We start from the raw sequence: 18,021 nt of genomic DNA, 5'->3' as shown, positions 1-18,021 counted from the left end.
AAAAAAAAAATTAATTTTCTAAAAATCTAGTATGTTTTTCAAGGAAATTTGATGTCCTAAAAATATAATATATTTTTCAAGGAGTTTGAAGTCCTAAAAATACAAAATATTTTTCAAGGAATTTAAATTTTAACCATACCAGATATTTTTCAAGGAAATTTGAATTCCTAAAAAATATATGGTTACCCGGAGAGGCTATAAGTAGGGCCTCCCTTATCACTTCCTTGCTTTGTGCGCTTCACCATAGGAGTTCTCCAAGCCTGATTTCTCCAATTCTTCATCAAACTAAGATTTTTATTTGGGTAAGTACATTCTCCTAATCCTTACATCATTTAATTTAAATGTGCTTAGATTTAGAAGAAATACTTTGAATCTTTGACGAATCTGTCAGAATCTTCTTATTTTGTTTTATTTTGATCCAAAATAATTAACTTGTTTGAATCAAGTCTACGATTTCCCTAGAATTTCCTTAACCTGGATGATTTCCAGGGTTACAAACCCTAGCACATGCGATTTTAGGTTTGTGAAACCCTGGTATAGGCAATTTCCAGGGATGTCTGTTCCCTCATGGGCCGACTACCCTCACCTCTAGGGCTTCCCCTGCATTTCCCTTGCCTTATGTGATTTCTAGGGATGTCCATTCCCTCATGGGCCGACCACCACACCCTTGGGCGACTTCCAGGGATCCAGGGTGGTCGGCCCAAGCATAAGCTGACCACCTGGGACCCTAAATTTTTTTTCTCCTCCTTTATTGATCTCTTTGGGGTCTTCCTTATAATGTACAATTTATTGGAGACTTGAACTTTAGTCCTCTGGCATTTTTCTGAGGTCTGCATCACTAGGGTGGTCGGCCTAAGGTGGTAGGCTGACCACCTATGCCCGTACTTTCACGTTCTGTAATCTTAGTGACTCAGGGTGGTCGGCCCAGGCTTAGGTCCACTAGGTCGACCCCCCCTTTTTAAGACATTGATCAATTTTTCCCAAATCGAGGGGAGTCCTATGGTGGTCAGCCTGAGCTTAGTCTTACTGGGCTGACCCCCTATATAGATTTTTTCCCCTGATATCTTCATTTTTGCTCCTTAGTTCATGGATAAGCCCCCAGCTATTCGCTTCATTATGTTCACTGACTAACTTTACTCCTTATTTTTCCTTTGTTGCAGATGTCCAGCTCCTCTTCGTCAAACAAGTCTGTAAGCGAGCGTACTCCCCAGGAGTTATTGGAAAGGGTGAAAAGGATTTTCCCTCGCTCTGATTTATATTTGTTCAGTGAGGAAGTCTTCTTGAAAAGGTATAGCCCAATGACGAGAGTAAAAAAAATAACTCGACAACCTTCCGAAGATGATCCTAATATTTCCAGGCACATCACTCAGGGCTCTTCGCCTAGCTCTTCTCAGATCTCTTCTCAGCATAGTATGCCCCGCGGCTCATCTAAGCGAAGTCATTCTTCTCAGCAGAATATGTCTGGTCAATGAGACTCATTGCAATGCCCTTTGCATCGAGATACCAGTCGGGATCCCCATCACTATTCTTCTCAGTGAGAACATACTGAGGGCTCTCATCACCAGGCTACTTATCCTCAGAAGCGTTCTATTCATAGGTTCCGACCTAAGGTGGTTTGCCCTCATTCCAAGAGGAAGACAGTCTCGCCAGCTACGCAGCGGAAGAAGAGACGACAAAAAGAGTTCCATTAATCAGATTCTGGGGCCACCTTTGCCAGTGAGATCATATGGAAACCGGTGTAGAAGCCTCGCCCTACTGATTACAAGGTTGTGTGGTTTAAGGGGGCTACCTCTGACATTACTGAAGAGAAGTTAAAGAACATAAGGAAGGCCTTTGACCTCTCTGGCGTGTCTATTTCTATCCCTGATCCAAATGACAAAGTTGAGGACTCTCCTTGGGTATGTGCGCTTGGACACGCTCTGCCATCATGTCTGGCGCCCTACTTCCTCTTCATCTGTGCTTCCATAGTGTTGCAAATTACTTTGGTATTAGTCCTTCTCAACTGGCTTCCAATGCGATCTTGGTGTTATCTACGTTGTACATTATCTATCACCGTAGAAAATGGGTTGCTCCAGTGCCTCACGATATCCACTACTTATTTTACCTGAAGACGAACCATTCTCAGCGCAACTCGGGATATTTCCACTTCCACCATTATATGAGTGAGGGTACCAACACCTTCTTTGAAGAGATCTCTTGAAATAGCAAGGCATTCAGTTATGCCAACAACTATTTCTTCACTAAGGACGCAGAGGCCAACTACTCCAATTTCAAGCACATTGGGCCTTTTTATAGATTGCTCCCAACCCAGGCTATGACGATTAGGGCCAAGGCATTGATTGACATGACCCCTGAGGAGAAAAATGTCAAGACCCTCGTTACTTCAGAGAACCTTAGGAAGGTCGGGATGTTTCCTCCTACTATAGCCGACGTTCTAGATGACAATGGTCCTGGGCCCGTGAACGCCATAGACTCCCCGAGACCCATTCATGTTAAGGAGGTACCCTCTTCGCCTGTGCTAGCTAGACAGGAGGGCGATGAGGTGGGTGCATCTGTCGCATACTCATCGCTTGCTTCGGATGACTTTGATGAGACTACATTCGAGCCTGAATCTCATTCAGAAGATTCAACACTTTATCACTTTTATTGTATGATTCATCTGTGCTTAATATCCTTCTAACATTGTATCCCTTTTGCAGGTTCATACAAGTTCAGTTTTGTTCATACCCAGCAGAGGTTGACTCCCACCGAGGCCAGTCCTTCTATTCGAGCGGCAAAAAAGGCCAGGGTTGAGGCTGAGTTAGTAATGGAGGTTCTTCTCGAGGTGTCTCCTCCGACTCCTTCGATGTCTAGACCAATTCCTTTGGCGTCTAGTCTTGTCATAGAGATACCAGTTCCTCCCATTTTCACTGATGGGGGTGATTCCTGTTCTGTGCCTGTTCCCTTATTCGAGCCACACCAGTCTGCTATATGGAACTTAGGTGCCCTCATGGACCGAGCATCTCATCTGGAGCAGATGACAACGACTTTTAATGGGATTAAGAATGAGGATTTGAGCACCATTCTAATGAAGTCACTCCTAGACATTCAGAGTGTGAGTCCTTTACAATTCTCTTCTTGTCTCGTTAGCTTGTGTGCTGACGTTTATCTAACACTTATATGTTTTTTGCAAGCACTGATGCTGGTCTCTCATGTCTGTGATAAGTCTATAGAGTATACCTCTACGCTCTCCAACCTTCACTCTGAGCTTGAAGCTGTCTGCCAAGAGGTGTTGGACCTTAGGCGCGTTCTCGGCTCTGTGGATGCTAACATTGCTCCGAAGGATGAAAATATCAACACCCTCCGTAGTACCATGGAGCTCAAACAACAAGAAGTGACCGAGTTGACTCTTAGGATAACACAGATGGAGGGGAAACTTGCCGACCAACTCCAACAGTCTGAAGCTAAGAAAGAGAAGTTGATTGCTGACATGGACTAATAGAGGAAGGATGCTCTTGTCGAGAAGGAGCAAGAGGTCAAAGTTTCCCAGGACAAGGATCGAGAGGAGAATTTAGAGATAACTTTCTCTTGATTCTACTTAATATGGAAGTCCAACAAAGATCTAAACTTGGACTTCCTTCCCAAGAAGACGCGAGCGAAGGAGCTTAGGAAGTGTCTAGCTCGTGAGACTGCTGAGGCTCAGGGTGGTCTTTCAGATGATACTCTTCACCCTAGTTAGTCTTCTCTTGGTCTTTTATTCTATCTTTTCCTTTCATGCCATTGGTGGGGCACCTTGTACTTGACAATTTTTACATATGACATGTTATGCCTTTATACATATTTCGTTATGAGTACTCAGTGTATTGATTGAAAATTTTTATTTCCAATGCTTACTAATTATATCAACTCACAACCCTCATTGGTTCAAGTGTCAATATACTTTTGAACACATGTATTTTATGTGCCATACTAACCTTACTCCTTTAATATTGGGAGATAGGATGACCACCCTATAGGTTGATGGATTGGCCGACCACCCTATAAGGGACATGGCTAGGAGTCTCCTTACCAATGCCTTTTTGTTTTTGTTTTTGTTTTTTGCACATTCGAAACATATGGTGAGCAAATGTCCTAGATCAACTTGAGCTTACTTAATACTTAAGTTCACATCCTCATTGCCTGTGTATACCCCAATTTGTATGTACTATGTGCCCCCCAAGTGATCATGGGTTTAAAAGTCTTGGTCACTTGCAACTTGCCCATGCCTTGCTTCGTGCGTTTAGACACATAGTACTATCCTTTTCACCCAATGACGAAAGCAACAAATGCTTGTCTCTCATTGGTAGTCGGGTGATGGTTTCATGCTCAGTAGTAATGATACCTATACACAGATGCAGAGTGTGTAGAAAATTTCGATCACGATCTACATAATCTCTCATGTACTCGTTCTATTGATTGTAGATAGAAGTGTCTATGTTGGACCAATCGGATCTAGATGGGCTAATCGAGCCTATAACGATTCTTAGATCAAATTATCGATTGGTCCCTCAAGGACCAGACTCGATTATGATCCGATGATGGTGACTGGACCTCGAACAAGTATCTTTTGTTGATCGTATAGGTCGATAGATTCCTCAAGAACCAAGATTGAACGTGATCAAATAAATTGGCGATAAGGTCCTCTGTCAGTCTCTTGTTTGGATCGTATGGGTCAATAGGCTCCTCAAGAACCAAGATCGAACATGATCCATAAATTTAGCGATAAGGTCTTAGTACCTGTCTCTCGTTTGGATCATATGGGTCGATAGGCTCATCAAGAACCAAGATCGAACATGATCCATATTTTGGCGACAAGGTCCTAGGACCAGTCTCTTGTTTGGATCATATGGGTCGATAGGCTCCTCAAGAACCAAGATCAAATATGTTCCATAAATTTAGCGACAAGGTCCTAGGACATGTCTCCTGTTTAGATCGTATGGGTCGATAGGCTCCTCCAGAACTAAGATTGAACATGATCCATAATTTCGCGACAAGGTCCTAGGACCTGTCTCTCGTTTGGATCGTACGGGTCGATAGGCTCCTCAAGAACTAAGATCGAACATGATCCATAATTTGACGACAAGGTCCTAGGACCTGTTTCTCTTGTTGATCGCGTGGGTCGATAAGTTCCTCAAGAACCAGAATCTAACATGATCAAATAGTTTGGTGACAAGGTCCTCAGACCAGTCTCTTATTTGGATCTTATGGGTCAATAGGCTCTTCAAGAACAAATATCGAACATGATCCATGATTTGACAACAAGGTCCCAGTCACTGTCTCTCCTGTTGATCGTATGGGTCGATAGGCTCCAGAACCAAGATCAAACATGATCAAATAGTTTGGCGACAAGGTCCTCGGTCCAAGCTCTTATTTTGATCTTATGGGTTGATAGGCTCCTCAAGAACCAAGATCAAACATGATTCATAATTTTGGCTACAATGTCCTAGGACCTGTTCCTTGTTGAATGTAATTTAAAGAATTAAGAGAAACTTAAGAAATTAAATTCATTCATTGAAGCACAACGACTGTTACATAGATTATTTGAAAAATACTACATTTGTAAATTAAAACTTGTGTCGCTGCTGAATAGCTTCACTGATAGTACCGGCAGAGGTGTTCACCATTCTGGTAGTTTTTTATTAGTTCTCAATTCAGTCAAGATATCTTGTACGTCCCTGGTGGGATCACTTCCTCCACAAGGTATGGCCCTTCCTAGTTAGGTTCTAGTACCCCTGCTGTAGTGTCTTTAGTGTTTAGGAACACCCTCCTAAGCACTAAGTCCCCAACTTGGAATTTTCGATCTTTCACTCTAGAGTTGAAGTATCTGGCCACTTTTTGTTGATGTGCTACTATTGACTTTCTTTTTCTCGTCTTTCTTGGACTAAATCGAGTGACTCTTCTATTAGTTGATGGTTCCTCCCCTGGTCGTATGTCTCCTATCTATATGGTGGCGAGTGAGTTCAACTGGCAACATGGATTCATACCTAAATGCCAAAGAGAATGGTGTATGCCTTGTCGTCATTTGTACCGTCGTTCGATGTGACCATAGGACCTCTAGAAGTAACTCTGGCCAGGCTTCTTTGTCTTGTTCAAGGCATTTCTTCAGAGTGTCTTGATAGTCTTGTTCACTACTTCTACTTGACATTAGTTTGGGGGTGTGCTACCGAGGAAAAGCTCTTTGTGATTCCATGCCTCATACAAAAGTCGATGAACATATCCCTGTCGAATTGAATCCCAATGTCTAAGACTATCTTCCTTGGTAGGCCGAATCGACATATGATATTCTTCACCACAAAGTCAAAGAATTTCTTTGAGGTTATGATGGCGAGCGATTTTTCTTCATTCCACTTGGTGAAGTAGTCCACGGCTACAACAGCAAATTGGACTCCTCCCCTTCCCATAGGTAGCTTTCCGATCAGGTCAATCCCCCCTACAGCGAAGGGCCAAGGGCTTTGCACTTGTGTTAACTTTTTAGGTGCCACCTGGGGTATCTTGGAGAACATCTGACACTTGTGGCATCTTCTGACATAGTCAATCGAGTCTTCATTCATCGTCGGCCAAAAGTATCCTTGTCTTACGATTTTCTGTGATAGGCTCTGCCCACCAGCGTGATGTCCACAAAACCCCTTGTGTACCTCGATCATTAACAAATTTGATTGGACGGGTGTAACACACCTTAGCAGTGGTAGGGAGTACCCTAGTCGGTACAGGACCCCTTCGACTATCACATATCATCCAGCTTGTCTCTCCAACTTCCTTTCTTTATTCAGATCACTGGGTACTACTCCTTGGTTGACATAGTTAATAATAAGGGACATCCATGTATCTCCTAACTCAACAGGTAGTGCCTCCTGGTTAGTTATGCTTCTTTCCGCCAAGTATTCGACGGGAATGACATTCAGGGTGTCCGCTTCTTTAGCACTGGAAAGCTTGGCTAAGGCATCAACATTGGCATTCTGCTCTCTCGGGTCTTGTATAATTGAGCATTTCTCAAACTACGCCACCAAGACCTTCACCTTGTTTAGGTACTGCACCATCCTAAGTCTCTTGGCTTGATACTCCCCCAGTACCTGGTGCACCACTAGCAGGGAATCGTTGAATATCTTCAGGGACTATGGATGCACATCCCGAGACAAGCGTAATCCAGCTAATAATGCCTCACTCAGCCTCGTTGTTTGAAGCGTTGAATCCAAAACCTGAGAGCACAATAGATTCGGTGATTCTCTGAAGTGATCAATATGATTCCTGTGCCTGAGCTATGTTCATTGGATGCCCCATCAACATATAGCTTCCATACATGAGTATCTCCTTCTTTCTCGGTATCTCCAATCTCCGATTGGTGGAAAGGGTCTTCAAGGTTGGTGCCTTCGACTATGAAGTCTGCCAATGCCTTGTCCTTTTATCACCATCCTCAAATGATAAGTGATATCAAACTATCCTAGTTCCACTGTCCACTTGAGTTATCGTCCCGAGGCCTCTGGTTTCTTAAGAACTTGTCTCAACAGTTGATCGGCCAGGACTCAAATCGAGTGAGCTTGGAAATATGGATGCAACTTTTGAGAGGCGATTACTAAACAGTAGTCTAGCTTTTCAAGAGGGGGATACCTAGACTCCGCACCTACTAGCCTTTTACTGATATAGTACACAGGGTGTTGTACCATGTTCTCTTCATTTACCAAAGCAATGTTGATTGCACACTCGGTGATTGCCAAATAGATGAATAGTACTTCACCATATATTGGCTTCACTAGGACCGCAGGTTTAGCAAGATGCTCCTTCAAGGCTTGGAAAGCTTCCTCACATTCCTCGGTCCATTGGATTTTCTTGTTGCCCCTCAGTAAGTTAAAGAAAGGGACACACTTGTCTGTAGACTTTGATTTGAACCTACAGAGGGTAGCAACTCTCCCAGTTAAGCTTTGCACTTCTTTGATTATGGTAGGTGACTTCATGTCGATCAATGCTTTGATCTTCTCGGGGTTGGCCTCAATTCTACGTGAATTGACTATGTATCTGATAAACTTACTAGAACCAGCTCCAAATGAGCACTTAAGAGGGTTTAACTTCATGTTATACTTTCTAAGTAGTGCAAAGCATTCCTCCAAGTCTCGAACATGCCCTCTAGTTTCTTTGGACTTGACCAACATGTCATCAACGTATACCTCCATATTTTTGCCGATCAAGTCTCTAAACATGCCATTCACTAAACGTTGGTAGGTGGCTCCTGCGTTCCTCAAGCCGAATGGCATCACCTTATAACAGTACGATCCCTTGTCTATCCAGAAACTGGTATGTTCCTCGTTGGGAGGGTGCATACTTATTTGATTATACCTAGAATACACATCGATGAATGAGAGTATTTCATGTCCTACTGTTGCATCGACCAGTTGGTCTATTCTAGGTAGTGGGAAGCAGCCTTTGGGGTAGACCTTGTTCAGATCTGTGAAGTCCACACATGTTCTCCACTTCCTGTTTGGCTTTCGGACCAGCACTGGGTTTGATACCCAATCTGGGTAGTAGGCCTCCCTTATAAAACTATTTTCCTTGAGACGCTCGACCTCTTCCTTCAGGGCTTGAGATCAATCTTTGTCAAGCAGTCTCCTCTTTTGTTGCATCGGTGGGTAGTTCTTGTCCACATTGAGGACATTGCTTATCGCATATGGAGAAATTCCAACCATGTCCTCATGTGACCAGGTAAAGATGTCCTGGTTTATTTTCAAAAAGTCTACCAACCGTGCTTTAAATTCCACCTTTATCTCATTCCCGACTTTAATTACTCTAGTCGGGTCCTCCTCATCTAGTAGGACTTCGTCCAGATCATCGACTTGTCCTACCCCCATGACATCATCCCCAAAGCGAGGATCGATGTCAATTCCCTCACTTTGGGAAACTTGGTATAATAACAAATCTTCATTAAAAGGAGCCCTCGGCCCCAGTAGAGTGTTTCTTTCAATGTCAACGTCCATGTTGAAAACCTCATCGGTTCCTTCCTTCTCTTCGCAACAGGTTACTACCATGTTGTTTACACATGGTCCTTTCTTTGCCTTGACCATTGACTCATTATATCATTTATGTGCCTCACTTTGGTTACCCTGTACGCATCATTTCCCTGTGCTTGTAGGGAACTTCAAAGACAGATGCCAGATAGATATTGTTGCATGTAACGCCATCAAGAGGGGTCTCCAGATGCCAGATAGAAATGGGCAATTTTCATCTCTCTCTCTCTCTCTCTCTCTCTCTCTCTCTCTCTCTCTCTCTCTCTCTCTCTCTCTCTCTCTCCCGCTTGAGGATACTTGGGATTTTGCCATTTTGAAAGAGCAAGGCTTGGATATTGAAGCTTGGAGTATAGGAACAAGCTAGGATTAGCTTGGGGATCATTGGGTAGTTATTAAGGAAACAATTTTGAGCTTTGGATCTATGATTTTTTGAGTTTATTCTCTGTTTTTATGGTGTTCTTGAGTTTGAGAGTTTGATCAAGGTTTTTGGGGATTTGTTGAGGATTTGAGGAAGACTTGGTTGGGTTTTATTACCTTTGATGAGTATAATTGATTTATGTGGTTAATTCAAGGTTTGGGAGTACGGAGGGATGGATTTTTGGAACTTTGGCTTGGGGAAGTTCACTGGAAAGAACCCATAATTTTGAGTTTCTGTAGCGCTGTAGCGCTAGGTTGGTAGCGCTACAGCGCTAGGCTGTCTTTTTGGGGGTTAAAGTTTCTAACTATAGCGTTGTAGCGCCCAGTAGGTAGCACTGTAGCACCACACAGTTTTCAGGACTTTATTTTTTAGTAGTTTTTGGGGGTATTAGCTCTAGGGCTCGAGGGATGATTCCACCACCTTGTTTGGTGGGATTGGAGGTCCTGAGAGGGCGGGATTAGTCGAGAGGTTGGGTTTTGGAACTTGAGATCTTTGAAACACCGTTTATGGTTGTGACTAGGTTACCGCTAGGGCTCAAGACAGAATCGTGCTTGAGGGTCGTTCATTGGTAACCTGTACTTGGTCCAAATGTAAGAAAAATGCACCCAGTATGTGATACATGTGATTATGGCTTGGCCCGAATTATTGAACAAGGATATGAATAGGGCATGAATGCCTGAGAATGTGCATGATTATGATTATGCTTGTGATTGTTGATTAAACATGTTGAATGCATGTCTTTAAAAATCTTATATATGATATATGCTTGTCTGCATTATCTTATTGAGAAAGGCTTGATTTATTAGTCAAGGACGGCAATAGCACACTGAGCGCTGGTCGTTTTGGTTAGGTTAACTAGGAGCACATCATACGCTTGTTCGACCCAATGGTCGTGGAAAACTCAACGCCAGGTATGCTAGACCAGCTCAAAGGTTGGTTATACAGTGGATAGGGAAAAGGGCCCCAAGGTGACTTATTAGTCACATATCCTAGGGCTAGGCCCCAACATTGACTTATTAGTCAAGGACGGCCCTAGAACGTTGAGTGTTGGTCAAAAGCATTGACTTATTAGTTAAGGATGACCCTAGCACGTTGAGTGCAGGTCATAAAGTATTGACTTATTAGTCAAGGACGACCCTAACACGTTGAGTGCTGGTCGTAAAGCATTGACTTATTAGTGAAGGATGACCTTAGTTCGCTAAGTGCTGGTCATAAAGCATTGACCTATTATTCAAGGATGGGGATAGCGTGTTGAGCGCTGGCTGATATGGTTATGCATAACAAGGAGTGTGACATAAGCTTGACCGACCTATTGGTCATGAGAAAACTAAAGCGTCAGGTACGCTGGGCCAGCTCCACAGCTGGTTATATAGAGGATTGGGCAGTGGGCCCCAAGGTGACATATTAGTCCCATATCCTAGTGCAACGAGCCCTAATATGATTTATTAATCATGTTTTTGGCTGCAGAACCCAAGTATGATTCCATGATAATGTAATTTCGGCATTTGGTCCGGTATTATTCATTGATCATCTGTCTTGGGTTATTGACCCCATATGACGAAAAAGGCAGTCAACAATTATCTTTATAAACTTACCATTTGCCATAAAGATTTAATTTTCTCTTAATAGATGATCATTTGTAGATTAGTCTAAATTACGAGTTATCATGAACTCTTGTTCATGCTTATTGGATCTCTTTATTCATTCTCTAAGACCTCTTAATATAATGAGACTAGTGACTTTTGTTTATGAGATTCAATATCATGAATGGCTGGGAACATGATTTAACAATAATGGAATCCATGCTTTCCTGACGGATCGAATATTGGTTCCCTTAAGAGTTGATTATGGGACTAAATAGTTAATGAGCTCAAGGATATAATATGATTATAGATTGATTATTCACTGGTGAATTAATGGAACTTAAGGAACAAGATGTAATAAGAAGGGTAAAACGAATAATTTTTAACAAGCTCTAATTAGCGAGCCAATAAATAGAGGACATAACTACATTTATTGATTATATCAATGGACTACAAGAGTAAACTCTTTAAATATAATTACTTTGAGTGCAATTTTATATTTATAGTGGAATAATAATAGAATTAATTGTCTGGTTTATTGGAGTTTCGTATTATAGGTCCATGGTCCCCAGGTCGCCTCTATCTTACACTCTCAAGGGTAAGGATGTCACAAGAAATATTTATAGAGAGAAGGACTTAATTGTAAATGAATTAATTTTCTAGGGCTAAGTGATAATTATGTGCAATTAATTAATTAATTAACTAATTAGTTTTAATTTGAAAAACTTTATATTAGTTTAGATTAATATTACTCAGTGTTTGGATTAATATTAAAGAGAGCTAATTATTCAAACTAATAGTTTTAAGATAAGGTTAATTTTGAATTAACTCATATTTATTTTTTGAGAATAAATGTATTGTCTTAAAATTAATTAAACAAACAAATGATAAAAATTATGGAGGCAATTAAAGTGGCGCCACTTTGTGGTGCCACATGTCCCTAAGATTTGAATTTGGAATTTCAAACATTATTTGTTTATTTAATTATCACTTTAAATTCAATTTAAATAAAAAATTAAAATAAAAGATAACTGATCAGTTTGAATTAATAACAATCAAAGAAAAATAAAATCGTTTTATTTTATCTTTATAAGTCTAAATAGAAGCCATTCTTTAAGATTAGTTGTTATTTTTGGTTATTAGTCTCTCTCAGAAGAGTATCGATAGAATTTTGTAGGCCTGAAAATTCTAGAACTTTTTACAAGCCTTCTCTCTTCTCCAAACTCTCTAGATCTCATGTGATGAGAACATACAGAGAGCCTAAATAATCAACCTATGAATTCTACGTGCGCACAATCGTCCTTGTGTGTTTGATGAACGACTTGGAAGGCTAAGGTATAAGTCTTCACTAGATAGGGAGATCGATTGATTATACTAAAAGACTCAAGGAATCTGGATAGGCTATAAGAGGTAATCTACTTTCCCTAGTATGTGTTGATTTAATGTATAGATATATGTATTGATCTTGGCTCGGTATTAATGATTTTTTAAAATCCCCCCACCTCAATTGGGTCCCTAATTTTATTCATATTTATACCAAGAGTGAGGCGGGTGATAGAGAGAGGGGGAGAAAGAGATGTGTGTGAGGGTTAGGTTAAATGACAATTTCGGGCTAATAGGTATGGGCCCATATTTATTTTAAATATTAAAAAAATATCATTTGTGATAGTTTGCAGCTAACGCAAACGAGCTCTTGTGGCAGTGCAAAACTAACAAAAATGAGCTCGTTTGTTTTAGTTGAAAACTGTCACAAACACACTCCATTAATAACATTAGTCTTTTAAACGACGCAAGTGTCATTTATTTTGTGTCACTTACCAACTAACACAAATACTCAAACTAAGTCAACCGTGTTAGTTAACAATGTAGTAGTAATAATAATGATAACTAAGAAGTAAATATTTATTATTTTTATTGATATAAAATTAATTGGTTTAATTTGAACTGTTTATCCTATCATTGTGCTTACATGTTAGCCTATTCGTACAACTTCGTGTTATACATGACCCAAACTCAAAAAAATTTGTGCTTGTATGTAATCATGTCCTAAACGACACTTTTACCAAATTGAGTTTGTTTTCTTATTAGTGGTTATTGTTTGAGCATTCTGGGATCGTGCCCTTGGATTCGAATTATCTTCATTGTTCATTTCTCGAATAAGCAGCGCATCACATGATATAATGTATTGAGTACTTACTCGGAAATTTATCAATAGGTAGGCTCAATTCCATTTTATATCATATTATATTATATATATGTGGTCTTAATAATGTTCCTTATTAGTATCCCAATGAAATATGAATCTTGGGAGAGTAATTAATTTGATTTTTATTTTTTTATTTACTATTAAATTAAACACGGCCAACTTAAAATTCGTAACTTTGAGCCAAACACTGAAACGACCATATATAATTGAAAAATAATGCTCAAGTTGCTGGGTAAATCCAATAATTATTTTCCAGTAGCTATATGTATATATATATATATATATATATTTTAGAAAAAACTTATCATATTCATTTAATCTAGTGCGTCATATTGTATTAAGTCCGACTTGGTGTGCCATCACACAGCCTAGTTGCTGTAAAAGTTCCACGTGTTTTTTCTTATTTCGAATACTAATATTGCAATTGGGCTATTTTTTATAATGTATGTATGTTGAGAGAAATTTCAATAGTCTCTTCTCCTAATGTTTGTACTGTACATGGTCAAAAGAATAATTCTCGCGTGATATTGTTCATGATGTATTTCATTAGCAGGTTTAAGCAAGACCAATGATTTTGATAGTATATGTAAATTTATATTTTCCATTTCGCTTAATTTATAATATATTTTAAAGCAAACGACCGACCGATCGTGGTACTGGTATATATTGACTAATAATAAAAAATAATAATTTAAGATTTATGCCCAGTTCTATCGAACCAGCCGTTTATTTAAGTACGTAGTCTTTCTTATTTCAATGGCTCATCCATCAGTCCCTGGAGGCTCAATCATTCCTAACTCTAAACTTATCTCCATATGATTTTTCTGGGTTGAATAATAATGGGTGGCGCTCTAACTCTATCTTTGTGGCTTCTAATTCTCTTCTTTTTTTCACTGCGTTCTGCGTCCATTAACTTATTGAGAGAAGGCTTCTCTCTCTCCGTTGAAAAACCAGCTGATGTTTTAACCTCACCGAGAGGAGTATTTTCCGCCGGGTTTTTCCAAGTGGGCCACAATGCATATTGCCTTGCCATATGGTTCGCTGAGGCTGAGTCTGAGCCATCTCCGAGGCAAAACCTGACGCTGATTTGGATGGCAAACCGGGATCATCTGGTAAACGAAAGGCGCTCGAAGCTGTCCTTGCAAAAAACCGGTAACCTTGTACTTATAGACGCCGGTCAATCCACCGTTTGGTCCAGTGATACCGCTTCAAACTCAGATTCCCAGCTACAACTCTTGGACTCCGGAAACCTTGTCCTAATCACTCAGAACCGTGTCCTTTTGTGGCAAAGCTTTGCTTCCCCAACGGACACTCTTGTTCCTGGACAAACACTCACAAGAAACAGAAAGCTAGTGTCATCTAGAAGCCAGACTAACTATTCCTCTGGATTTTACATGCTCTTTTACGACAACGACAACGTCCTTCGTCTTCTCTATGATGGTCCCGAGATTTCGAGCATTTACTGGCCAGACCCTTGGCTTTTGCCAAATAACGCTGGAAGATCCATTTTCAACGACAGTAGAACAGCCGTTCTTGATTCTTGGGGGATCTTCAGCTCATCAGATAGTTTTACAGTCATGGCTTCGGATTATGCTATTAAACTCCAGAGAATCCTCAAAGTTGAAGCTGACTGAAATCTTAGATTGTACAGTAGATCAAAGCAAGGGAAGCAGAGTAGTACGTGGACAGTTACGTGGGAAGCTGTTTTACAACCATGCAAGATTCATGGCATTTGTGGGATTAATAGCCTCTGTACTTACGTGCCTGAATATGGTAGGAAATGCGCTTGCCTCCCTGGCCATAAGATGATAAACCACACTGATTGGACTCACGGGTGTGAACCAGATTTTAAACTCCCTTGCTCCAGTAGTAATGTTAATCAATCTGGTTTTCTTCACCTTCCACGTGTTGAGTTCTACAGTTATGATTCCAACTTCTATTGGAACTACACCTTGGAACGCTGCAAATCTACGTGCTTGTGTGACTCGTGCGTAGGATTTCACTACAAGTATAACAAAGACGGCGGTTATTATAATTGCTACGTCAAGTTGCAACTCCGAAATGGATACCGGGCCCCTGGTTTTGATGGTGACATATATTTGAAACTACCTAAATCTGTCCTCTCTTCTCTTATTCACCGGGCTCCAGATTATGAGTCCAATAATTTCAATTGCTTCTTATCAGGCAATTCGATTCAACATCTGGACAAAAGGTATGTAAAAAAAATGTCAGTGGAGTACTTAAGTTCATGCTCTGGTTTGTCTGAGGAGTGGGAGGAGTCGAGATCTTCGTCATCTTAATGGTTTGGTTATTCGTCATTAGAAACCATGAAAATTCATGCCTGGATAACATTCAGGCTGGTTATCTTCTTGCTGCTACTGGATTCAGAAAATTTAGTTACTTAGAGCTAAAAAAGGCAACGAAGGGTTTCAGTCTAGAGATTGGAAGAGGTGCAGGAGGAATCATCTACAAGGCCATTTTGTCTGATAATCGAGTTGCGGCTGTCAAGAAACTCGCAGATACTAACCAAGGAGAAGTCGAATTTTACGCAGAAGTAAGCACCATGGGAACACTGAACCACATGAACTTAATAGAAATGTGGGGCTATTGTGCCGAGGGAAAGCATAGACTTCTAGTTTATGAGTACATGGAACATGGATCCTTGGCTGACAACTTGGCTTCCAATGCTTTGGATTGGAAAATGAGGTTTGATATTGCTATAGGGACAGCCAGAGGCCTTGCTTATTTGCATGAAGAGTGTTTGGAGTGGGTTTTACATTGCGATGTAAAGCCTCATAACATACTCTTGGGCTCTAATTATCAACCAAAAGTAGCTGATTTTGGCCTTTCAAAGCTACTAAACAGAAATGAGCTCAGTGATAACGCAAGCTTCTCGAGGATAAGAGGAACTAGAGGCTATATGGCTCCTGAATGGGTTTACAAACTTCCGATCACGTCCAAAGTGGATGTTTATAGCTACGGAATTGTTTTGCTTGAAATGGTTACAGGAAATGGCCCAACAAGAGGTGTTTTGGATGCAGAAGATGTTGGTGAGGCACGACCGAAAAAGCTTGTTACGTGGGTAAGAGATAAGATGAATGCTAGTGCTTCGCTGAGTGAAAAGGGGATTGATGAAATCATAGAACCCGTGATCGTAAGCAACTATAGCATGAGAGAGGTGGAAATTTTGATTGAAGTGGCTCTTAGATGCGTCGAGGAAGACAAAGATGCAAGACCCACCATGAGCCAAGTTGTGGAGATGCTTCTAAGCAACGAAAAAGACAAGTGATATATATTTATATAAAATAGATCAGCATTATATGCTCGGAAGTCTCGTTTCGTTTTGATTTTCCCCTCTCATATGTTTGGATTTGTGATTCATCAGGTTAAACTATGTTTAATTCTTAGCATAGTCTCAAATTAGATAAAGCTCGACATGTATAATGATCCAAAATCTTCACGAAGTTGTACTTTGGTTTTATTAGCATTTGTATGTAACTATCAATTTAGCGATTAAAAAACAAACATTTGTACATAGATAAAACTCTTTTAAGATAATTTCATTGTTTTCTAAACTACACATGTACAACAAAAAAAATAACAAAACTTTTGCGCTGAACGATGGTATTGTCACGCCCGAGCTACTGGAAGTGATAAAAGTTTAATATGAGTCACACTTTAACTTTAATCCTTGGTTCAAAATAATGCTGATAAATGATATGTTAATTTATATGATAAAATAACATAAATATGGTTTTAAAAAAATTACAAAAATTCTTGGTTCTACCAGAACATCTCTATCGATGATAATGAAATAAGTAGTCGGTCGAGCTATTTCGACAATCCCGCAAAAGGTTCCCGCATTTTTTTGGTTTTAGTCACTATACCTACAACTTCTTAGCTTCTACCATCAACATTTGTTGTTGGTGGCTTATATCAGACGATACCCTTCGTCTTTCTAATATTTAACTAGTTGTGATAATTGACTATAAGCCTAATGAATTATATATATATATATATATATATATTTTGGATGTAGCTGCAACATTAAGATCTACCGACGGAGGCTATACCGACAACAATGTTCTTGGTGCCCAGTAGATGCCAAAAAAATTTAGATTTCTTTAAATGATATTTCAGTTTTACACCAACATTTGTCCTCGATATAAGGTATACTGACAACACTACTAAGAACTTTTTACCGACGACATTTAGCTGATAAAATCTCTACCAATGATAAATGGACTTCTGCCGACGACATTTGTTGTCAGTAAAAAATCTTATTTCCTGTTGTAGAATAACTTCTATAATTATATAGAAAACTGATAATAACATTTTCATCAGAAAAATTAGTTTGGGAGCTTTATGGAGGAGTATAAGAGTTTCAAAATCCAAATCTTGAGATTGCAGTAACATTTTCACATGCAGCTCAGGAATTTAGGGCTTTAGCTTAGGAGAGTTTTCCAGGTTTTGAGATTATGGTGCAGGAAAAGCAAATCAGGACAACAAGGAAATTTAATAAGCTAAGACCGTAGCGCTCAAAAATAGTACGTTGATGTGTATTGATTGATTAATACATATCACATACAAAAAAAGATATTTCAGCAAGTGATTGTATTGGATTGGATTGGAAAACGACATTTATAATTTATTAATAATTATATTAATATTAATTCAAATCTTTGAAGGCATTGGATCGATTAATATACATTGGATCAATACACATCACGTACGGAAAGACATTTCCCTCATAAAAATGCCTTAACACGTCATAATATGACATTTAGCTCTTACTAGCTGAAG

General features: G+C 39.9%; 1 pseudogene; it reads left to right on the top strand.

Moving 5' to 3' along the window:
* The first annotated feature begins 14,018 nt into the window (after positions 1-14,018).
* On the top strand, positions 14,019-16,688 carry LOC133804190 (putative receptor protein kinase ZmPK1; annotated as a pseudogene).
* Positions 16,689-18,021: the final 1,333 nt, after the last annotated feature.

The sequence above is a fragment of the Humulus lupulus genome, chromosome X (genome assembly GCF_963169125.1).
Source record: "Humulus lupulus chromosome X, drHumLupu1.1, whole genome shotgun sequence".
NCBI classification, from domain to species: Eukaryota; Viridiplantae; Streptophyta; class Magnoliopsida; order Rosales; family Cannabaceae; genus Humulus; species Humulus lupulus.
Note: the sequence above shows the minus strand (reverse complement) of the source record. Positions and strands in the feature narration are given on the sequence as shown.